Below are 20,375 nucleotides of genomic sequence, written 5' to 3'. Positions count from 1 at the left end.
GATCACGGCCTTCCCACTGAAAAAGCTTTTGGACCACCAAAAGTTGGTTTTCAAGCATCGACTAAGTGAGGGTACAATTGTCTCACTTGTCCAATCTCTATCCACTTTTCACTGCTTGGCTTTGAACCCTTGAGCCCAATTCTGAGGTCCTCAACATCTCCCCTGTGCGTTGTCCTCACCTTCCTGTCCAGAACTGTGTCTTCCTGCAAATCATTAAGATATTTAGGTAGCAGGTCATCAATAGAAGACAATTGACTCTGCTCTTCAGGATCCTCAATTAGTGAAGGTTCAAATAATCTCGAGCAATCTGCATTTACGACTGAGTAGATGTGCATGTAAGCTAGTAGATCAAGGCGAAAAACATTCTCACCAATCTTCTCAAGTATCTTGAAAGGTCCATACCTGATAGGCTTTAGCTTTTTACCGTCACCTTGCATCCTGTCCTTGCTATATACAGCCAGACTTGGTCACCAACTTGGAACTATGCTCCATCCGATGCTTGTAATGCCTTGCCTTGTATTTGGCTTGGCTCTTTTCCAGCTGTTCCTCTACTCCCCGGTGGATCTCTTGGATTTGCTCAATGAACGTAGTTTCCCTGTCCACATCACTGTGTCCCTCAATTGTGGTGTTTTTACCAAAGACAAAATCCAAAGGAGACCTTGGTGTGAAACCAAAACAGGTCTCAAAAGGAGATCTCCATGTAGAAGAATGTTTTGCTCTATTGTAAGCATGTTGCACATAACATAAATGTTCATCCCAAAGCTTAGGATGTTTGCTACAATATCCTCTGAGCAACTGGATCACTGTCCTGTTGACTACTTCGGTCTGGCCATCAGTTTGTGGATGAAAAGCTGTGCTTTTCTTCAGTTTGGTGTCCATTAGTTCCCACAAACTTGACCAAAATTTCCCCACAAATTGGGTGTCTCGATCAGATACAATGGAAGTGGGTAATCCAAAATGAACCCATACATGTTGAAAGAACAATTTTGCAGTTTGTTCAGCTGTAATCTGTTTATTACAAGGTATCAAAATACACATTTTGCTGAACCTATCCACAACAACATACAGATAATCATGACCTTTCCTAGATTTAGGTAGTCCTCCAACAAAATCCATGGAAACACTTTCCCAAGGGTGAGAAGGAACTGGTAATGGAGTGTAAAAACCTAGTTTTCTATTGCTGGGCTTGCTTTTAGTACACATAGTACACCCTCTTACATATCTAGAAACTGTCTCGTTCATTTTTGGCCAATAAAAAAATCTTTGTAGCTGTGCAACCGTTTTACTTACCCCAAAGTGACCTGATATTAGAGAAGTGTGTGCTTCTCGAATTATCTTTACTCTTTCAGTTTGTGGAATGCATAACTTCCTACAATGATATAAGAGTCAACCATTTACATGATAATCCAATTCTTCTACTCGTTTGCCTTGACTTAAAGTTGCATATACATCTTTGAGATCTATATCTTGAGCATATTGTTCAATGTAGCTCTCATGTAACAAAGAATTATGCTTAAGTATAGTAGATGCATTTATAATGGGTCTAGATAACATATCTGCAACTTTATTGTGTATGCCCTTTTTATATTTGATGACTAAATGAAACTGTTGTAGAAACCCCATCCATCTATAGTGTCTTGATTGCTGAAACTTAGTTTGGGAGTGTAGATATTGAAGTGGCTGATGATCAGTATGTATTATTGTCTCTTTGCCCATTAAGTAATGTTTCCACTTTTTCACACTCTGTACTAATGCATACAATGTTTTGTCGTATGTAGGATAGTTAACTACTGCAGAATTAAATGTCTCAGAATGATCACATGTGGGTTTCCGGTGCTGCGTCAACACTGCTCCCATGGCATAGTCACTGGGATCCGTTTGGATCTAAAATGGTCTTTGAAGATCAGACAGTGCTAGTACATGTGCTGTACTAATCTTTTCTTTCAAGGTGTCAAAGGCTTTCCGCTGTTTGCCTCCCCACTGAAACACCTGTTTCAATCTTGTTAAAGCATGTAAGGGAGCTGCAATTAAGGAAAAGTTAGAAATGAACTTTCTCCAATATTGTGCTGCTCCTAAGAAGCTTCTAAATTCTGTAGCCGATTTGGGTTTAGGCCAGTTTACAATGACTGACATCTTAGAGGGATCTATCTTCAATTTACCACCCCCTACTATATGACCCAAATAATGTAAAGATGTTTTTCCAAATTCAAATTTTGAGAGTTTAACATGAAGTTTTTCTCTTCTCAAAACATCTAGTGTCTTCTTAACATGCTTTAAATGTTCTTCCCATGTTTTGCTAAATATCAGAATGTCATCCAGGTACACAATAACAAAATCATCAAGAAAAGGTCTAAGTACATCATTCATTAATCTCATGAAAGTAGCAGGAGCATTAGTTAAGCCAAAAGGCATAACCAACCACTCATACAATCCCTGCTTTGTTTTCAAAGCAGTCTTCCATGCATCTTGTTCTGCAACTCTGACCTGATGGTATCCACTGTGCAAGTCTAGCTTGGAAAAATAAACAACTTCTTTCAATTGATCTAAAAGATCATCTATGCGAGGAAGGGGATAACGGTTTTTGATTGTTATCTTATTCAGTGCTCGGTAATCAATGCACATTCTCCACGAGCCATCTTACTTTCTCACCAAAACGATTGGTGACCCACATGGTGATGTTCTAGGTCTAATGAACCCTTTCTCGAGCAATTCCTGCACCTGCTTCTTGATTTCAACATTCTCTAAAGCGGACAACCTGTACATGCCAGTGTTAGGGAATGGAGCATCTTGCTGCAAAATAATATTATGCACTATTTCCTTTTTGGGTGGCAGACCTTTAGGTTCTTGAAATAAGATATCATACTCTGAAACAACCTTTTCTAAATCAGCTTGCTTTTTAGCATTATAGACCTCAAATACATTGGTTTTATCAGGTTTCTTTCCTTTACAACCATCAGTAAGAATTGTTTGCATGAATTTATCATTCGTTTTATCTGCCCTGAGTTTATGACAGTATAATTATTCTTGAGCTTGTGAGCTCTTACAAAGTATTTGATTCCATCTTTAACAAGTAGATACTTGTTCTCAGCTCTATAGAAAATAACTTTTCTGTCATACAAGTAAGGACTTCCTAAAACAATTCTACATATATCCAAAGGAGTTATGTATAACTCAACCTCATCTACAAATGCTGACCCAAAAGAAAACTTGAGTTTGCATTATCTAGTCACTTGTAGTTGTGCTTTATCATTCAACCATCCTAATGGATATGGTTTCTTGTGAGGTGTAGTTACTAATCCCAACTTCTTTACAATTGCTTCAGAAATTAAATTTACTTGTGAGCCACTATCAAACAAAGTATCAATCTTTTGATGCTTGGAAATAACTCGAATATGGAAAAGCTCATGTCTTTTTCTCTCAATTTTTCATCAATAATAGATTGTGCATAATTACTAGTAGATACTTTAGAATTCTTACCTCTTATACCTATGGCTGCAATAGTTGTTTCATCTCCTGAGTCTGACCCCAAATCTTTTTGAATAGCTGCAGCAGTCTTCTTCTTCTTGCCCTTGAACTTCTTAGGTCTCAGCTCCGGATGTAGAATCCAACAGTGCTCATCATCATGCCCATCCTTTTTACAGTGAATGCATGAAGCCTTGCTTTTCTGTGTAGTGTTAGCTTTCCTTGCTTTCCATTTCTGCGTTATTTTCTCCTTATTCTTACTTGCAGTGGGTTGGGATGATCCCCCAACTTCTAGACTTCCATTCTTTCCTCTAGCTTCTAGATGAGTAGCTTGTACAAATACCTCATCTATACTAGTGGGATTAAACACGAGGATAGTGTGCTTCATGTAGCTGTGTCGACCACCGATATACTTCAATAGAGTCTCAGGTGAGTCTAATGAGATTCCCAGAATCAATGCTCTCTTTCTAAATTCCTGAGTGTATCTTTGTACACTTTTCCCTTTCAACTGTCGAAGAGTTTGCTAGCTCATCATGGCTTGCTGCATGTAGGCCAATGGATAGAACTGCTTTTTGATTGCAGAAACAAATTCACTCCAGACAGAGATAGTCTTACCTTGTCTCTTTAGGTTAGCTTGGGTCCTGCCCTCCGACCAAACCAAGGCAGTGCCTCCAAGGCATAGGCTTGCCAATTGAATCTTGCTCTTGTTTGAGTTGATACTTTGCACTTTGCAATAAACATCAATTTGTCTAATCCAATTGTCCAGCTTTTCTACATTCAACTCTCCATCATATATAGGTAAATCAAATTTGACATCTAGTTTAATCAAAGATGCCTTCTTTTTATGTTCAGGGCTATTAGGAGGTGTGAGAAAGCTTTCTTCTTTCCCTTTGCCTTTTGAGTGGTCATGGAAGTGAGACTCATCTTCTCCTTTGTCTTGTTTGGAGCCCGATGAATCTTCATCCTTGTGTTTTCTAAAGTCCCTATACATTTCCTCTACCATGGACTTTATGGCTAGGAAACTATCTATGAATTGAGGGTCTGGCCCCATAGAACCTTCTTCTGACATTGTCTCCTGAGGGTAGACTCTCCAATTTTAGGATTAGTTTCGACCAACTCTCCTTCTCCTAATTTGAGCTTTGATCTAGTTAGCATTCAACAACTAAATCCAACACAAGCTTGTCTAACCTTAACAGCCTAAAGCTCTGATACCACTTGATCTAAAAATCACTCATGAGTGATCTCACTTAATTAATTAATGAATGAAGGTATTACAAACTCATGTGCTAGTGTGTATCTATATTATTTTAGGCAACAGATCGATCAGATTGCAAAATACATAGACACTGGAAAATGGAAAACAATAAGAGAAACACAGTAAGCAAATACAAGAACACAACAAATTAATAAGAAGTTCACTCGATCCTCCTAGGCTATGTTTCTGGTCCAACTTTCAGTGGTGGCCTTTTCTTATTGTGTCTTTAAAGCAGAGTTTTTACAATGAGGAGCTCAATTTGAGTCTCCTGAAACAGATAATGCTTAGTAGGGTGGTTCTTGGATCCCCCAAGCCACTAGAGTGCACAGACTCTTCCTTACCAAGTCTCGACCTCAACCGGTCTTGAATGGGCTGAGTCTAATTTGGTACTCAGTTCCTAACATATATCCTCTCAGGGATTGCTCGAACCTCTCGAGCCTTCTATCTGCTCGATGCTACCTTATTCTGCAGGTTAGCTCGGCTCTCTATTTTCTACTTCTTGCTTAGTCTTTGTTCTGTCTCTCTATCTCCTGCTTTTTTCTTCTTTCTTGCAGTTCTCGCTTGTTTTTCTATTTACGCTCCATCTCGTTCTCTTTTTGTTCATGGCTTAAAGCCAAGACATCCTCGACTGTTCGCTTCCTCTTCCACCTCTTCGGATCGCCTGCTGCTGTTTGCTTGGAGTTCCCTGCCTCTGCATCATCGCCACTGCGTAACGTCTCACAGGGAAGTGGTCACTTGTCCTCTTATGAACTGCACCAACTCTTCCTCAAACAGTTCGGTATTTCAGTGACTATGTGTAATGATTCATCTGCCAACTCAGCGGTCAAATCGGACTTCAGACTTTTATGTGCCGCAACTTATTTCTTCCTCTAGATCTGTGTTCTCATCGGGCGCAATCTCTGCCATTAGATCTGGAGCCCCCAGATCCTACGGTGTTCACTCTTATCGCGTGGTTGACTTTCTTGATCGTTAGCCCACGATGAGAGGAAATTTTCTCTCTCATTCGTTGGACACGTGTCGTGCAATATGTGGAATCGCTCGTTCTCTGCCAAATCCACTTACCGCCCAAAGTGCCTCCAATATTCCGCCAGTTTCGGAGCGTGGGACCCACCTTTCGCTTTAGCGCTTTCCCTATGGTTTCTCGACTTCCTATGCGACCGAGTGCTCGGGGCCTTTCCTTCTCGAGGGGTTTTTCCTAGCGATAAAAAATGACCTCCATTTTCCGATCCGGACTTCCTAACTACCAATTTGTGTCTTGCGCAGTCTCCATGGGCCTCGGTCAGCGCACTTTGACTGAGGTCCTTGTTGTTCCTTTCCGACTACAAACTGCCACTGTTCAGAGGTCCTTCCTGATAGCTCTTTGTTCACAAGTTTTTGAAGTCTGTGCTGATTTGATACAGTCATAGCATTTTGATAATTTTCATGGATCCAATTCGGATCATCCCTAAGGAAGAAGATACGAAACATTGGGACGCAAAAGGGTGAAGGCATAGATCCCTTCCTCACTAGAATTCAGGACATCCGAGATCATCTTGCAGCCGTTGGGAAAGCACCTCAACCTACAAGGCTTGTGAGGTTGGCCCTAAACAATGTCTTAGAGGAATAGGAAGTCATTGTCCAAGGAATCTTTGGACGAGACACATTACCAGGGTGGGGAAGGGTATGGTCAGACCTGTAGTAGGAGGAAATGAGGCGAGCTCTTGTGAAGACCTCCATCAGTGGAAGCAATAATAAGGATTTGAAGGGTGAGAATGAGGAGGAAAATGTGGCCCTTTCATTAACGAGTCCTAGTCAGGGACAAGGGGAGAAGAAGAAAAAGAAGGACCTATTGATGCACGAGCATTCAACCCAAGAGAAAATCATTGTAATTAAGTAGACATAGGGGGTCATGTATTTTTAGGAAGTTGGATTCCTAAGTGATGAATTAATGTAATATTAGGCTTTTGAGTGCATAGAATAGGAATTAAATTAGATAATGTGAGGATGTTGTAAATGCTCTCAAATAAATGAGAACATGAGTGGATAATAAAGACAAAAGAGTTAAAAGTCAATTAGGACTCTTAAAACAGTTCCATGATGTGAGGAACTAGAGAGAGCACTTAGGAATTAATTGAAGTAGAAGTGGACATAGAGGATTTAGGAATTAGTTCAGTAGATTTAGGAGGGGAACCAGAATTAGTTCAACAGAGCTTTCTGGTATAAATGTAAGCCTACGGGCAGAGTAGAGGAAGGAGGCCACGATATTGAAGAACAGGCCTGTGAGAGACAGAGAAGTCTCGATTGTAATCAGTTGTTCATATTTATATATATAGAGCTTTATTCAAGAACTGTGTAAGTGTGTGAATGAATATCGAATGATTGAATTACATGTAAACTATGAATTTGTATGTTCTGTGATAGGGTTTCAGGCAGAATTCTGAAGAATGCGCAGAGGAGCAGAATGATTCAGAGGAATCATAAAGGGATTTTAGAATCCAATTGAAGAAACAGAGTGAAGCTATGGAGACAAATAGCGAAGTGAGAATTTGCGGGGGAGTTAAAATCAGAGAAGTTGAGCAGCAGAGGCGGAAAGCAGAGCCCTCAAGAAAAACCCAAACCACAGAGTAAACGCTGAAGAATTAACGTAAATTCTAAGTAAAAAGGAAGAGCAGAGAAGTGAAGTATGGTTACATAGTAGCTGTTGGATCTTATAGATCAACGGTCCAGATCATGTCGCATGAAGTAGTGTTGAAATATCGCATCGGTGAACTTTAATGAAGGAAGGCGGGTTTATAACCTTAAGTGGTATTTTGGGCGGAAAGAAGTGGTAAACGGTATCGAAGGTTAGCCTTCCGATTCCATTCATAACGTGACACATAACAGAGAAGTGGAAAATGGAAACCACTTTATTGGGCGGTTAAACCCCATGCCTATTGTTTATCTGAATTCATGGTAGACCGTTGGATATACTAAGTGTAGATCAACGACATAGGATTGTCGGCGACTTTGCATTAGGAAAGGATATCGACCGTTGGATCGAGAATCGATCAACGGTCGTGATCTAATCGCAATCGCATTAGGCAGAGGTCGAAGGCTAGTGGACTTTGAAATGCCGATACGTTGATAGCGATAAAGCGCCGATCGGCGATAGGAGCAGTGCTGTAGAATGGTTGGAAGGTGCGGACCCGATGGAGTTATAGTGGTGAGTGTATAATATTTGAGATCCGCTATATGTGTGTTTGGAGCGGTCTTCCCTTGTATTCCTTTGTATTGTGTTAAAGTGTTGTGCCAAGTCTTTTAAGACTAAAGTGTTATTAAAACGCTTTCGATAGTCGCATATCAGAGGGGAAGGGGTGATCAGACACATATGTAATGTGACCGCGAAAGAGCCGATAGCCGATTGCGATAAAAGTAAACCTTGAGAAATGCGCCAAGGCCGTACCAAGGTGGAAAAGGTATGTTTGCGTATATATTTCCTTTGTAATTAGTTTATAAAGGATTAGGTGCGGGTATATGGGATTTTATATATAAGTCCAACGATGGAAGGTTTATTGTGTTAAAATATATGTAACCAATGTTAAGAGGGAAAGGTCATATATATGCGGTTAAAGGGTTAATAAAGGTTAATGAAGGTTTAAGCGGGGTGGTTAATTTCCGATAGAAAGGAAAAGGTGGGTTAATGTTTAGACTTTGTTAAGTCTATGAATCATTCCGCATGAGACTAAAAGAGGGCCTTAACCATTTATGGTTGAAGATTTGACTCCTTTGAGAGTTAAATACCTGGGAAAAATGTGTGGATGCATTTTACATGCATACTATGGGTATAAGAGAGGGTAACCCGACATCACCTATCTAAGGTCAAGTGCTTCAGGTGTGGCGAGTTTGACCATGCAATACTCAATGTCCATAGAGGAAGAAGGAAAAGCAAGAGAAGCAATACTAGACGATATCATCCACAAAGATAAAGAAATTGTCCTCCAGGTTGGAGGAATGTTTCCCATGTTTGCAGCTATAACACCAGGAATGAGGTGGGTCAATATGGAGTTATAGTCCTAGAGCAGCACAAAGTTTGGGTAGGGTTGATTGAGGTATCCTCCTCATGGATCATTACCATGCTATAGGGGCCCAAAATATTCAGTAGCAGGATGGATCAATGTCAATGAGGCAGTCAAATTCTAGAGTGACAATTGTAGACTAGTTGTAGTCAGTTGCTGAGGAGTGTAGAGAAGTATTGAAAATAGAGCATAAGGCTCAATGTAGAGTAAAAAACAACACATATTTCCCCAATGGACAATGCAAAGGCTAGTAGTAGTTAGATGCTTAGGATACAGTTGCAACACAGAGACATAGTTGGTTAAGTACTTTAGATGCTTCTCATTTGTAGTAGCAACAACAACAGTTGAGAGGGAGTTGTGGTGCAAATGCAGAGTTGGTAGCAACATAGTAGTTTCAACAACAACACAAATGCAACATCAGAGTTGTACAATAGTTGATGGGCAGTGGCAGGCAGTCAAAATGGTCAGACATCAACAATGTGCATAGAAGATGATGTAGAGACAGGTGTTGTAGTAGTTCAACACTAGAACACCTTCCTCACTAAGAGGGAGTGTTAGTTGTTCTAGTATCAGATGGTGTTCTAGTCACAACAATTGTTAGAGAGGCTAAGAAACATTAGGACTCTAGAAACAATAAAAAGTTTTAGGAAAATCCACCTAGAAGTGCCTTAATTAAGTTAATTAATTAGTAATTATTTTTTTCCTAAGTCTAACTTAGAGAAAATGATTAATTAACAACAATTAATTGAGGAAGGTGAAATTTCTCTCGAAACTCACACAGATCGACTAGGAAATGATCTTAGCCATTGATTAAGTTTTAATCTTGGTCGTTGGAGTCCCCACTAGAGATTATAAAATAAGCTTGATGGGTAGATGGAAAAATATACTTGAGGTCGATTTCCTTGGGAAATTCGACTTTCCAGAGAGCAATGTCTGCTGAAAGAGTTCAAGCCATAGAAGGGAAGAAAAGACAGAGAGGGGCAAAGACAGTGAGTCTGGAGGAAGTCTTCCAGTTCCCGAGAGTAGCTTGTAGAGGGGCATAGGTATCCACAGAGAGGCTGACGCAAGGGCTACATAATAGCCTCTAAAAGGAAATTTGATTTTGCTGGAGGGAAGCTCATTTTCAGTTCCATAGGCTAGAAATTTTTTCCAGAGTGTTGGAGAGACATTTTCTCTGTCTCCAGCAGATAGGACAACCAAAGTAGCAACTATTCTAGGCAGTGCATTTAGAAATATGTGTAGAGGTGACATAGGGTCTACGCAGACCAGGTTGGACGACTCACTTGGAGATGGCAACCAAAGCTCAGATTACTTGTGGGGTGAGGAAAAATTCCTCATAATATTTTTTTCCAATATTTTCTCTGTACGATTGCGAATTTTTAGAATCTAGTTGTTCTAAGAATTTTCTCGCTGCTGCTTAATAATAAAACCCCTCAACTGTTGCAACCAATTTTCCCGCATTAGGTTTTTCCAGGGACTTTTCTCCAAAAATAATGGTGTTATTTTTTTGTGCATGTGCCAATATTTTATCAGTTTCCAGTTTATCTTCCACAGTTGTGAATATTGTACTGTGATTAATTCATTGTTTCCATAGCAATAATATGCATAATTAATTTATGAGTTAGAAGAATTAATTCTAGTTGCCGCAAGAGAATTTTAGTGGTGAAATTTTCATATACCACTGTGTAGAGAGGCCATACTACACGATCGTACAATAAGAGAAGTGTGCGGGGCTAATTCAATTTTCTTGGGAGTTGTTTAATGGTTTTTCTATTGTAAAATGGAAGTGTTCCCTTGCTGTACTTTTTCTAAAGATAACTCAGACTTGTTGAAGATAATAAAAGAAACACACATAGTTTGCAGGTTTTCCCCAGAGTTGGGGTTTCCTGTGTATATTTGGTGTTTTATGTGTTGTATTTGTTTGTCTTTAATTTTATTTATTTCCGCTGTGCATCATTATTGTTAGAAAACTCAATGTATTTGTGATTTCAGTTTCAGAAAACCAGTTTAGTTGTTTTCTGGTTGCATACTTGGAGAATTCCAAATTAGTTGCCCAATTTTAAGGGAAACTAACATAGTATTAGAGCATAGCCTCTAATTTAAGGCCAAGCACTTTTTTATCTTCGGGAGTAGGTTATGCGTTTAGAGGGAGTGAGTTCACCGGTTCGACTTGGTTGCTGAGGTTTTTGGACAATGCGAATTGGTATTATGGTATATCAAGGTCTCAGATTTGAGGATAGGTTGGATAATGTGTCCAACTTCTGCTCATTGCGTGAGACAATTGGTGTTGTTCTAGAGGAATAAGGGGTATGGGATTTTGTGGATAATGTATGCGCTGCCCCCAATAAACCTCAATAATGTTGAGAAATCTAGGGCAAATAGATGAGGGGTGATTTCTCTAAACTTGATAACTGATTGTGATATTATTTTCCTAAAACTTGTAGTTATTATGAATATTGGTGTTATTATAGTGTTATAATTCATCCAAAAACTACCAGACACATGAAGATCAATAGAACAAAGTGGACACAAGGTATAGGCTGCTAGCCAGTGCCAAAACCTCTCCTAGAGAGGAAACCACATAAGAAATTATTCTCTTCTTATAGAATCTTCAAAAGATGAATTCCAAGACCTTTAGAACCAAGATTGAGACATCTCCAAGACAAATTCAACCTTCCTTCTTGATGAAATTTCTTGAAACAACTTCCAACAACAAATTTTGACCCTCCAACAGTTTCTCCAGCAACTGCTGCAACTTCGACCCCAACAACTTCTACAATTTCATCCCCATCAATTTCTGCAACTTCGACCTTCCAGAATCTTCTGCAACTTCGCACGTATGGGTGATAGAGGCTAATTTAGGCCTCTTTTACTCTTCCCTTGGCTTGCTTATTCTTTCTCAAACAAATCAATGATGTGTCTTTCCTTTTGATCACATATTTTGGCCTTCCTTGGAGATCTGGAATTTTCATCCTTTGTAGCTGCAGAAATCCTAGCTTCTTCTTCGCACATGTGAGAGAAAGGAGATAAAAATTAGGGTTTATACTTAGATTTCTTCTTCTTTAGATATTCCTTCTTCTTTGCTTGACTTCTTGTATTCCTTTTAGCTTCAACGAACTTTCTTGATTGAACTTCTTGGCTCTCATGCAAATGATGTCGAATGGTTCTTATATATATTCTTTCTTGATGTACGAATTTCCCTCATGAGGCAGAATTCATCCTTGCAGGCCAACTTGATGTTTGCTAGGCCGACTTGGTCTTGGAGGGACATTTTGGCATAACTTTGACTCAAATAAATTCTTTTGACTTGACACAAGATGCATAATAGAGTCTATTACATATGACAATGACTCTTTTGAATTCTTGACTCTATGACAAAACATAGAAGCGCATAATGGGTGTTTTGACCTAAAAATAAATTTACCTTGAGCATGAAACTAATGCTATCAAAGAACAATAATAATTTTTTCCTTCTCTTTTACATCAAATACATAAAATCAGGAATAGATAAGATATTATGAAGACCGAACCTAGTTACAAATTTCAACACTCCCTCTTAACTAGGGAAGTATTCATAATACATAGAAGGTACATGGACATTCTCATACAGAAGAATTCTCATAAGAAGAGTCAGATTGATAAGCCATCTAATAAGCCATGTTTTCAACTTATATCAGTGCATCTCATCATATCAACCAACATTTTCATATAACAAGGCCTTGACTAACAAGTCTATCTCTCCATTATATTAGAGCACAATGTTGGGGAGACAATGATTTATAGACACCTTCGTCATTGCCTCTCAAGGCACATAACCCATATGGATGTTCACAAGGTATGTCCTTTTAGGACCATTCCCTTCTTGGATTTACACATCCTCAAGGAATCTCCTCTTCGATTAGTCTTGCCTATTGGATGCCCTACCTCATCCTTAAAGAGTATCAATATTAGTCTCAGATGCTTACCCAATCCTCCATTCTTTCTTCATGATGTGTCTACCTCTCCCTCTCAAATAGGGAGGATTTACTCATTCCTTTACATGAAAGGAATATACCCAAGCTCCCTCTTAACTAAGGACTTGTTTCAAACAACATCTATCTATTTTATTGTGGAAATAATGGTAATATCAATTGCTTGTAGGGATCCTCCTTTATCATCATGTCATGAATAAACTTTCAAATTCTTTATCATGGAGCCAACTTCTTCCATAACTTATTTGTAGGGATTCGACCATCTTTCTCACCACTTTTCCTTTAACAAAACATAGTGGTGAACCGATTACTGCTAGTCATGTCATCCTTCTTATCTTCGAAAAGTTACCTTTCTTTGTCATCATCTGGCTATCCTTCATATTTCTACCTCTTCCAAGTTGTGTTCCTTCTAGGTTCATCTATCCAAATTTTTGTGTACTAGTTGTAAATGAATTACTACAACCTTCGGTCGGTAGCCCCATTCCAATCCAACCAAATGCTTGATTTCAAAAATAAAAAAAGTGAGCTTTAAACATAGAATTACCTCTTTATGATGGCCCTTTGTCATACTATTTACTTCTGCAACATCAACATCTTTTTGCATACTATATGAATCCATCTCCAAGTCTTCGAAGTTCTCCTTCTTCATCATACTTATCAGAGTCTTCATAATTTATTCGTGGAGATGTCATAGTCAATCATTTTTTAACATTAGATGTTGATTATCCACACTATCTAAGTAGTTGTAGACACATCTTCATGAACTCTCCTTTCTTCTTCACACACTGCTTTCTTGAGATCTCTATACATAGCTCCTCTTGCATAGGAACAATTGTTGCCCACAACCTCCTATTATTCATGAGGTCATATGATTTTGATTCTATCATGTCATCATGTAAAAGAGTTCCAGGCATATTGTATTTATGCCTTTATGTATCATTCATAAGGATTTACTTCTTCTTCAATCATGCTAATAGGATAGAGCATTCTAACCATTCTATCTTCAATTAAGTGATGACATGAATTTTTATATATTAAAAACTATCAAATATATGCATACCTCTTCCTTAATATGATCATACAGGCTTTAGTATATTCCCTTTGCTTGAAGATGAAAATGCTTCAATTAAATTGTCATGTTTCACTTCTTTGTCACCATACCTTCATCCTTCTAAATAGAGGATTCCATACTAAGTGGAATGTAGACTATCTGTGTAGTACTTGCTTCTTCTAAGTAGAGGTGAACCTTTTGAACAAAGATTCTAATGGAGTATCTTTGATGATCCTTATTTTTCAAATGCTTCTTTCTAGTGATGATTTCTTATCTTCCTATCTTGCTAAATGACTTGCTTCAACCATGAAAATTGTTGTTTCTGCTATCCTTTCGTGCTTCTAGTATGATGCCATCTCAACTACTGTTGTAATGCATCTGATCATAAGTGTAATTCTTCCTACCATGACTATTGTCTTGAAAATAAACTTAAATGTATGAGAGATTTTTAATGGTATAGGTCTTTCACTTATTCGTTCTTAGATTTCTTCTGTTTTGGTTCTTCTACTTCTTCGGTTGACATGGGCTTCACTTCTTTATTTCATTTTCTTGTTTCCCTTCTTGAGTTTGGGAGAATTTATCTTGTAGTGTCCATATTCATTACATTCGTAACACTGAATCTTAGACATGTCAACTTTCTTTTCAAATTTATTTTGAGGCTCAATTTTTCCAAACTTTCCTTTCTTCCTTGTCATAACTATGAATGCTTGCATTTTCTCATTTGATCCAACATCATTCTTTGCTTTTAATATGGTTTTTTCAATCTTACATACTGCCCATAGATCACGGAATGGAGTAGATTCCTTCTTTCCATATATGCTTGATACAAATTTGACCCATTCATTTGGAGGTGCATTGAGTACACAAGTGGCCATCTCTGTATCTGACATTGTTTCTCCTAGCTCTTGTAGTTGATCTCTAATTTGAGATACCTTCATGAGATATGAAGCTTCCAATTCTTCCTTTGATACTTTCATTTTATATAATTTTGTTCACAAGGATATTATTTCCCCAACTATACTTACAAAGTATAGCTCTAAGTATTTGTCATATATCTCTTTTGATGTCTTCAATTTTTCTACAAAGGGAATGAGAGAATCCTTGATAGATTCAATGAGGATTCTTTGAGCCCTTATTTCTCCTTTCATATACTTTGACAATGCTTGAGATTGTTTTTGAGGAGGCTTTGTGATGGAGTCCTTGACATGATCAAAAACTTCATTTTATGTGAGAATCAAATCTATTTTTTTCTTCCATGCAAGGTAGTTTGATGTCCCAACAAGTTTATTGTTCTCCTTGCAGAAAATAATCATTTGATTTGTAGGTTGAGACATGAATATAAATTAATTACTTGATAAATAATTATGTCTCCTTGATGATGATGACTTCCACTAGAAGCCTACTTGATGATGATGTCTTCTTGTGAGCTTTATAAGGAAGAATGGTCTTCCTTCTTCAAAATGAGAGTGATTCTTATTCAAGATAAGGGGAGATGTTCTTATTCTTTTAAAGATGCTTGATATGTCCTCTTTTCTTCAATATGAGGGAGATCACTTTGATTATTTTGATGATAATGTAGAATGTGGAGGCTTCCAAAAATCTTCAAATATGTAGAGTCAATCTTTCTTTAAGATGGAGGTAGGGTCCTTGAGGTATTCTTTTCTTCTTCCAAAAGTTCTTCCATCAAGATAATAGGGTCTTTGTGAAGTGATTACTAGTTTTCCTTGATGCTCTTCCTCTTATATTTGGACCTTATGTATTCTATTTAAATTGAGTGATCTTCAGGTTGCCTTTCCTTTCCTTAGCTATGATACCATGTTGAGAAATCTAGGACAATTAGATGAGGGGTGATTTCTCTAAACTTAATAACTGCTTGTGATATTCGTTTGCTTCAACTTGTAGTTCTTATGATTATTAGCTTCTTCTTCTGTTGTTATTATAGTGTTATAATTCATCAAAAAAATATCGAACACATGAATATCAATAGAGAAAAGTGGACACAAGATATAGGATACTATCCAGGGCCAAAACCGCTCCTAGAGAGGAAAGCCACAATAAATTCTTCTCTTATAGAATCTTTAAATGATGAATTCCAAGACCTTTATACCCAAGACTGAGACCCCTCCAAGACCAAGTTGAACTTCCTTCTTGATTAAATTTCCTCAAATAACGTCCAACAAAAAGTTTCCACCGTCCAGCGATTTATCCAACAACCGTTGCAACTTCGAACCTCCAGCTATTTCTCTAGCAACTGCTGCAACTTCGACCCCAATAACTTCTGCAATTTCAACCCCAACAATTTCTGCAACTTTGACCTTCTAGAATCTTCTACAACTTCACACGTATGGGTGATAGAAGACAATTTACGCCTCCTTTCTTCTTCGCTTGGCTTGCTTCTTCTTTCTTAGACAAATGAATGATGTGTCTTTCCTGTTGATCACATATTTCCTTCCTTGGAGATATGAAATTTTCGTCCTTTGTAGATGTAAAAACCTTTGATTCTTCTTTGCACATGTGAGAGAAAGGAGATAAAAATTAGGGTTTAGACTTTGATTTATTCTTCTTTAAATCTTCTCCTTTGCTTGACTTCTTTTCTTCTTTTTAGCTTCAACGAACTTGTTTGATTGAACTTCTTGGATCTTGTGCAAATGAGGTCGAATGCTCCTTATATATAGGATTGCTTGGAGTACGAATTTCCCTCATGAGGCCAACTTCATCCTTGTAGGCCAACTTGATGTTTACTAGGCCGACTTGGTCTTGGAGGGACATTTTGACATAACTTTGACTGAAATAAATTATTTTCACTTGATACAATATGCCCAATTAGGTCTATTACACATGACAATGACTGTTTTGACTTCTTGACTCTATGACAAAACCTAGAAGCACACAATGAGTGCTATGACCTAAAAATAAATTTACCTTGAGCATGAAACCAATGCTATAAAATAACATTAATAAAATTTTCTTTTTATTTTACATCAAATACATAAAATAAAAAATACATAAGATATTATGAAGACCGAACCTAGTTACAAATTTCAACAAGTGGTTGGCTCAGCATAACAGAAGAGATGCCAAGGCATGAAGAATCATCTTGGAAGGAGTCAAAGACCACATCATTCCTCACTTGACCATAAAGGAGTTAGCAAAAGCTACATGGACAACAATTATTGTTCTCTACTAGGGTTTGAGCGAGGATATGAAGCTAGTTTTGAAGGACAAACTCAGAACCATCAGAATGACCAAGTTAGACTCCATGGTGTCTTACCTCACCAAGTTTACCCAAGTGAGGGATGAGATGGATGGTGTGGGTGAGACAGTTCCAGATAGAGACCTAGTGAGTTTTTCCTTGATGGGTTTCACTAAGGCTTGGGAAACTTTTACTGATGGAATATGTGCCAGGGAGAAGCTTCTAGACTGGGAGAAATTATGGGGTGATTGTGTCCATGAAGAACTTCATAGATATGCTCAGTCAAAGTCTCGCACTAATATTAAATATGAATAGAAAATTTCCCTAACTAGTAAAGGGGGTAGGTCGAAAGGTAAGAAGAACAATGGTGGTGGTGAGTCAAGCTCCAAGGGAGAAAAGAAGAAGAGAGGGTCCAAGGAGGACCAAGTAGAAGCCTATGAAAAGATAGATGGGTTCTCTTCTCATGTTGAGAAGAGTTATCATTTACTACTTATATGGCAAGCTCAATGGCTACTAGTTTATGGTACATAGACAACAGTGCATCTTGTCATATGATGGGGAATAAGAACTAATTAAACAAACTAATAGAGAAGGACATGCAATTCCATATTGAGATGGGAGATGATGGGAAGTACTAAGCCAAGGGAACTGGTACAGTCAGATTTGAGAGGGAGTTGAGTAACCCTCTTTTTCTCAAAGACGTTCTTTATGTTCGAGGGCTTAAGAAGAACCTCATTTCGGTTTCAACATTGGAGGATAAAGGGTATGAGGTAGCCTTCAGAAAACATAGGGTGTTTATAAATACCTTAGAGCCCAAGGTGGCCAAGTAGATTGGGGTGTGACATAAGAGCCTATACAGATTGCAGTTTGAGACAGCCACAACATTGACCAACAAGGGGAGCCATGACTTAGGCAGGGAGCTTGGATAGTTATGGTATAGGCGTATGGGGCATTTGCACCATGGAGCGCTGAAAATTATCAAGGAAATAACAATGGGGCTGCCATATTGCAATGTAAATTAGCATGAGGTGTGCAAGGGTTGCACACTTGGAAAGTATGACAAAACCTCTTTTCTCAGCAGAGACAACAGGGCCAAGGGCATATTGGACCTTGTTCATTCATATGTTTGTGGTCCCTTTTCTTTCAGTATCCCTCATTGAGTACATGTATTATGTCACCTTCATAGACTAACACTTAAGAAATACTTAGATATTCTTTGTGAAGAAAAAATATGAAGTATTCTCGAAGTTTTGGGAGTTTAAGGTCTTGGTTGAAAACAAGAATAGCAAGAAAATCAAGGCACCGAGGTCAGATAATGGTGGGGAGTACACCTCAAATGTATTGAAGGAGATTTGTGCTAAGGAGGGCATCAAGAGGTAGATAACCACACCATATAGCCTTTAATAGAACGAGGTGGCATAGTCTAAAAACAAGGTCACAGTTGGAGCAACCAAAGCAATGTTGCATGAATGGGGGCTACCCAAGTTTCTTTGGGATGAGGCATGCAATACAAAAATTTTCTTGTAGAATCAGAGCCCACATAGAGTTTTGGGGTGAGTTACACCAAAGGAGGCCTTTACAAGAAAAATACTGGATGTGTCACATTTCTGGTGTAGAAATTTGGTGATATAATTGCAGCTGCTCAAGAAATTTAATCTAAATCAAGAGACACAATTCTATTCTACTGCTCTACAGAAATTAATTCATAATTTAGAACAACATGTACAAACATGCATCATTAAATAAATAGATGTTTCTAGGTGAAAGAAACAACCAAAAACCCCTTAAGTCTTTTTGCATTAATAAGTTGAATAGAGAAACTATTACAATTGCAATGCTCTAGCTCTGAGCACCACCTGCAAAGGTAAAATTGTTCTCCCTACTGATCGGGGACCTCTGGTCAACACTTGGCCAATTTATGTCTCCTCCAACCTCTTGAGACTGCTCTGGAAAATACTAAGCTTGCACTCACTCTGCCTACACTCGCAGGCCCACGCTCGTGATGCCTACACTTTCTCCTATTTCCTTGTGAAATTGTCAAGGATTGATCACCTGACCAATACTCTAAACTATACACTCAATCTAGTATATAATTAATTTTACATTGCCTTGGAATCTCCACCATAGCTGAGGAACTTGCATTTCTTGCATGCACTAGCTATTTTGAGTTGATTGATCAGTTAATTGCATGATCACTGAGTTAGAACCTTGTTCTACTACACAACTGCCTTCCACTAGTCATATCAACAATCAGAACTAGTTTAATTAAATACAACTGGAAATAACTGAACTAGATTACTAAATTTAGCAATCACACATCCTTAACTGAACTCCAAACCAACTAACTCGAATTTAATAAGATAACTGAGTGACAAGAGCCATGTTACCTCAGTTAACTACCTCCAAGTTATTTGCTGATGTGGAGATTCGAATTTTCTCAATTTGACCAAGGCAAAGTCAAATTGAGACTTTGTTGCTACACTTCTCAACCCCCCTCTTAGCAAGAAATGGATTATAAACCACCCCTATCCTGCACTTGGGGAATGTATTGTAGCACTACCTCTCACTATTGTTGTTGCTACTACAACAACTACAACTGGGAAGCATCGGCGTGTCTCTGCAGCTGTCTACTAGGAATATGCTTTGTTGTTGACTTTGCTACTGAGCTTCCTGCTTTACTATCAACGTTGCTCTACCCCCCTCAGTATCTGATTGCTCCAACTGACACTAATCCTTCTGTTAATGAATACTATGGGCACCTCTAGCAAGGTAATGATCCGTGAGGAAAGTGTTCCCAAATCTTTGAAACTCTGGGGCTAAGGCTATAGATCACCCCACCTCATTCCTGGAGGTATAGCTGCATACAAAGAAAACTATGATCTACTCATACTACTGTTGCTACTTCCGAATTGCTTTTGCAACTACTGCAATAATGGGTCTGATCTCCCAAAATCCTGAAGTACTAGCTTCCATAGGGCTGCTCCCTCTGAAACTAGACTCCCTCTAAGTCTCGTTCTCCCTTTGGGGAATCTATTTACCCCTCAATATGCCAATATCAATGATCACAACTTGTTTTTGTGTCACTAAACATTGGTTCATTGATCTTCCCATTAGTAGCCTTCTACCTCCATTAAGAAGTCTGCACATAGGGTCTTCTGGATCTGCCCTGAACTAGGGCTCCATCAATTTACCTCCCAACAATCCATGACTCCTTTCATGTATACTGTACTTGAGGTCTTCAAGCTACTGCATACTACATACGAAAGTCACTTTTGACAACTACATTTGTGAATAATGCTCAACCTTCTAGATATTCCCTATCTCTGTGAATATCAACGCCTACTGTCACTCTTCTTAGGGATTTCAGATCTACCCACATACAATCACTCCTTGACTAATCTACAACTTC

Source organism: Pinus tabuliformis, chromosome 2_2 (genome assembly GCF_031772625.1).
Source record: "Pinus tabuliformis cultivar Carrire ecotype Pingquan chromosome 2_2, CPIR1, whole genome shotgun sequence".
In the NCBI taxonomy this organism is placed as follows: domain Eukaryota; kingdom Viridiplantae; phylum Streptophyta; class Pinopsida; order Pinales; family Pinaceae; genus Pinus; species Pinus tabuliformis.
Note: the sequence above shows the minus strand (reverse complement) of the source record.